The following is a 5,174-nucleotide window of genomic DNA, read 5'->3' as shown; positions in this document are numbered from 1 at the left end:
CTATTCAACTGAACGATTGTAATTCTCAATAAATATCAATTAGAATACAAAGAAACCACAAATCAAGAATGGTTAGCATAAACATTGAATCTGTATCTGGGTGGAAGGCCCGAGTGAAAATTGAAATCACGACCCCTGGTTTACAAGACCAGTGCTCTCGCCCCTGAGATATGAGATATATGACTTTTCAGGAAGCTGGCTTCGTACCTTGTCTCGCGTCATGTATAACAACTACAAAACTAGACTTGAGGCCTCAGTGAGAATTGAACTCACGACCCCTGGTTTACAAGACCAGTGGTTTACAAGACCAGTGCTCTAGCCACTGAGCTATGAGGCCTTTTCAAGATAGTTACCATTTTGGTTAACGAGCTAACAACCACAGGGTGCATCGTCGGCCTGTTTGGAAAAAAGGTTTTAAGGACTTTAATTGTCATACCAACACACATTTACATGCTATGGGCAATTTATAGTCTTCAATTAACCTACCATGCATGTTTTTGCAATGTAGGAGGAAACCGGAGTACATGGTGAAGGCCCACGCAGGCACTGGGAGAACATGCAAACTCCACACAGGCGAGGCCTAAGTTAGCATTTTAGTTAACGAGCTAACAACAACAAAGTGGGCAAAAGTGCATTGTCAGCTTGTTAAGAAACAAGGTTTGAAGGAATTTAATTGTCTTACCAACACACATTTACACATAATATTGCACAAAATGCGATACCCAAAGTCTCGAATTAGCCGAATAAGTCTTGACGTGAAATCACAATAGAATCAGAAAATAAAGACAAATAGCGTAACGATAACACAACGATAACAACAATAAAACAAATGCTAAACCCCAGTTGTGAGTTAGCGCAAAGATGCAAATGCAGCAAAGGCTGTCAATGCAGCAGAAATACAAATGTATGAGGCTTGATTTGCGCATGATATTTACATGCTCATTTAGTTACTGGTTTACTGTACCAGTGATCTAAGCACTTGTTGTCTAGGCTAGTGTTGGCATTTTGGTGAAAGCGCTAATTTCATTGCCACAGCATAATATGTCCCAGATTAGCTCGTAGTGGGTAGTAGTAGGTGTGTGTTTAAAAAGCACTTTGTATTTGTCAGTTTGGCGGAATACAGTTACCCTTGTTCATGCATTGTTGACCTTCAGTCGGACCAAAATGGAAATTTATGGTACAGCGATGGTGAGTATTGACTGAGGAGAAGAAGGTTGCTGTTCCAATGACAACTGCAGATTGTAGCAGTTGGGGGGAGTTGTCCTGTTTCTCATAATAAAAAGCAGCTGTTTAGATTGCCAACAGGACCCACTGAGAATAGAACTCACAACCCCTGGCTTACAAGACCAGTGCGCTAACAGCTGCGCTACAAGACCTTGGGTTTCACCCTAGTCAACGGCAGGATAAGAGCAATGGAGTGTGATGTTGGTAGACATGGTCAAATTGCATTTTGAAAATCCAAGGACAACAATCCTGAAAATCCAACAACATTGCTTTGATTGGATGAGACAAAACATTGACCTTTTGAGGTATTCTCAGGACAACTGCATCACTTTTTCCAGTATATTTTCTTGGTTAACCCAACCACTGGCTTTGTAGACCATGGCTCGTACCTCTGAGGCACGAGTCCTCACTCTTTGGTCGAGCCTAATTCTTTTTGTGAACAAGCCAACACAACACTAACAAAGATAGAAGATTACTGATACATTGAAGTACCAATAGCAAAATCCACATCACAGCCCATAAACCATAGAACCTGTCATCTGGCCCCAGTGAGAATTGAAATCACGAACCCCCTGGTTTACAAGAACAGGGCTGAGGATATGGGTGGGAGTGCTGGCAAATAGTGCATGATAGTTCCAGTCAATATTCCCTCTAAGCTGCGCACCTGCGCAATCGCGCACTGTTAGCACATACTCAGCGCACAAGAAAATCTATGCCGCACAAAGCAATTTTTATTCAACAGAAACGTGTTAAATAAGGTCTGATTTTACGCCTGATATAATCTAATTAATTCGACCAATAATATTGTTTTCTGTCCCATTTTGCAATGTAACTCAGTGAGCGACAGGTGCCCAGCCAATGATACGATACGGTTCACTTACGCTACACAGCCAATCATAGCATTGACAATGCTTGCATATGTGGTCTGCCCATACGCGCCGTGGAGGTTAGCGAGCTAACAACGGCGGAGTTAAGAGACGCAAACGCTAACCCCTTATGGCGAAACGAACGGGCAGCGACACATCCACTCATCAAGCCAAAGTGAAACAGAAATGCGGTTCTTTTAAGATGGAATGGCTGTCGGAGTACGTGCAAATAGAAGAACAAGCGATGAAACTGGGTGATATTTTTTTTCCTTTTCTGCTGAGAAAGGTGTACTCGGCAAAACATGCAGCGAAGCCAAAGTACCAAGTGAGTTTTCGGAGGGAAGAATTTGGACTGAATGGAGGTTGGACTACCCCAAGCGTCATATTCAGCAGAAATGTCATTTGAAAGCTGTTGGAATTGTACAAAGACTCAAGACAGGGGATCGGTACATTATTGCGGGAGAGCGCAAAAGACAGAGAGAAAAAGAACGAGCTGTCACACAAAGCAAAATCTGACCCCGAGCAAGTTAAAGTTCTCATTGACAATATTTGACTTGCTATCAAAATGAATGCATCAATACTGTCAGTTAAACAAATCCACGATCACATGGCAAAGTATGTAAGTATACCAGAAAGCTGGCGAAGTAAAAACTATGCCTTTGAATTTGTGAACTCAATCAATGAAATAGTGCAGAATGAGACTATGTGCAGTGTTAAAAATGCACCCTGGCATAGCTTGATAGTAGATGAGAGCACAGACATAGTACACAAAATGCTTGTCCTATATATTAAATACAGGGAGGAAAATGCTGTTAACCATAAAACTGTGTTTGGTGGCATCATCCAACTGACAGCTTGCACTGCTCAGGATATTGCGCAGGCAATAACTCTGTTTTACTCCAAACATGGACTGGACATGCAGAGAATGGTGATGTTGACCTCTGATGGTGCCTCAGTAATGCTAGGAAAACACAACAGAGTTGCGGCTTTGTTAAAGTGCCGAATACCACACCTAACTGAACAACATTGTGTGGCTCATAGAGAGGACATGGGCATTGATGATGCCTGGAAAAATGTGCCTTTGATGCGAGATGTAGAAACTCTTCTTAGAACTGTGTATTCCACTTTCTCTCGGTCCACTGTGAAGAGGGGCAAAATGGAAAACCTAGCAAAGATTCTTGATGAAGAAGATACACTGTCATTCAGGCCTCTGAACGAAGCGCGATGGCTGTCACGGCACCAAGCTGTCGATGCTGTTTTGAGGACCTACACTGTGCTTCAAGAATTCACCGATAACAGAGATCCAGTGGCAAAGTACTGCTACAAAAAGCTGAGTGATTCAAAGTTCAAGGTTACTGTCACTGCTCTGGGAGATGTTTTGGGTGAGCTAGCACAATTCTGCCTCACTTTACAAAGACGCAACCTGACTGTGATTGAAGGACACTGCTTTGCTAGAGCAAAGATTGAGAAGTTGCGTTCCAAATACTTGAGGGAGAAGGATGTACAGTGGAGTGACCGTGTCAAAGAGGCAACGGGGACCTCATCAGCTGATTGTCTAAATACTGGTGAGATGACTCTTTTCATTACTAAGCTCTGTGATCATGTGGATGCTCAAATTAAAGGAGTGGTCTGCATTTGACATTGAAGCATTGAGCTCAAACATCAGTTTTGACTATGGATCAGCAGACATTGCCACACTGACAAATAAGTATGAGGCCATTCTCCACCACCCACAGTCTATGGAGGCCATTAACAGTCAATATGCTGAATTCAAGTACATAATGAGGCAAAAACTTAAACGGGTCAATCAGCACATTCTCAGATATGGTTGCTGCAGCACTTAGATGTGAGGAGCTAAAGGAGATCTCACAGCTTGTGGATATTTGTGCTACATTTCAAGCTTCCAGTGCAAATTGTGAAAGAGGATTTAGTTTAATGAATCATATCAAAACAACATCCAGAAATCGTCTTGAAGTGGCACATTTGGACCACCTGATGCGGATAAAGTCAAAGCAAGAAGCAGAGGAAGTCATCGACCTGGACAAAGTGTACAAGCATTGGAGAAGCGAGAAGGACAGACGTGAACAATAAGGTAAAATTTAAGTCAGATTTGTGCACATTCTAGTGACATTTATTTCATTTACATTTTTTTTAAATAATAATTGAACATATTGTTAAATATGAGGGATGAGAGTGACGACGCTGAAGCCCTCCCCAACAGTTTCCAAAAAATCCTAGCGCAAACCCTGATTGGTAGTAGAAATGCGAATAAAAAACTGAGTAATTAGATATTTTACATACAGTTACAGGAATTTACACTGTATCACAAGCTACAGCAAACGTCATTATGCAAAATGTGAATGTTTTAATGTGAACAAAATGATATGTCTGAAAGGTGTACATGTGTCATTTCTTCCAGAACATGACCCTCACCCAGGCCACAACTGGACCTCACCCAGGCCAAAGCAGCACTACTGTGGTTAAAGCATTTTCATTTCAAGTGGGCCAAATCAATTATATTAAAAGTTAAGCAATGAAAATTGCTGCTGTAATTTGGTTCTTTAAATAAGCCATGCAACTTGCTATGATCCAAGGTTTTGAACAGGTGTCATACTGGTGTGTGGCCACAGCGGGCACATCTGATGTTGCTCACAGTGGTTCCTCAGTGCGCTCAAGGAGCTTGTGTGTCTGCCCAGACACATGAAAAATTAGAGGGAACACTGGTTCCAGTATATGGTTATTTGTACTTGAGAAAACTTCATAATGCAGGGTTGACTGAGCATGGGGGGACTGATATAAACTAGAACTAGCAGACATTCCAACAGCTTCTTCCCTCTTGCGATCAACTTCTTAAACACCTAACCGACAATTCCATTACAACATGCTGGCAATTTTTTGACTTGAGTTCGTTGTCACATTTCTGTGGTGCCAATCATACATTACTCGTGCACTCACTGTAGTTCTCACCATGCTGCACTATTTGCATATACTGGCCACTCATGCCAGAGTAGCATCTGCTCCTTTTGCACACTGATTGAGGAGTATCTGCAACACTTGCACAACCAACAGTCCCAGATTATCGCA

The 5,174-nt window shown here is 42.0% G+C and overlaps 1 non-coding gene across 1 annotated transcript; it reads right to left on the bottom strand.

Moving 5' to 3' along the window:
* Positions 1-248: 248 nt before the first annotated feature.
* trnat-ugu (transfer RNA threonine (anticodon UGU)) lies at positions 249-337 on the bottom strand. Its single transcript is given in 2 exon segments — positions 249-284; positions 301-337. It is a non-coding gene; the product is annotated as a tRNA-Thr (tRNA).
* Between the last annotated feature and the right edge of the window lie 4,837 nt (positions 338-5,174).

This window comes from Phycodurus eques, unplaced genomic scaffold (assembly GCF_024500275.1).
Source record: "Phycodurus eques isolate BA_2022a unplaced genomic scaffold, UOR_Pequ_1.1 contig_630, whole genome shotgun sequence".
Lineage (NCBI taxonomy): Eukaryota > Metazoa > Chordata > Actinopteri > Syngnathiformes > Syngnathidae > Phycodurus > Phycodurus eques.
The sequence above is the reverse complement of the archived record's forward strand: the minus strand, read 5'-3'. Positions and strand labels throughout refer to the sequence as shown.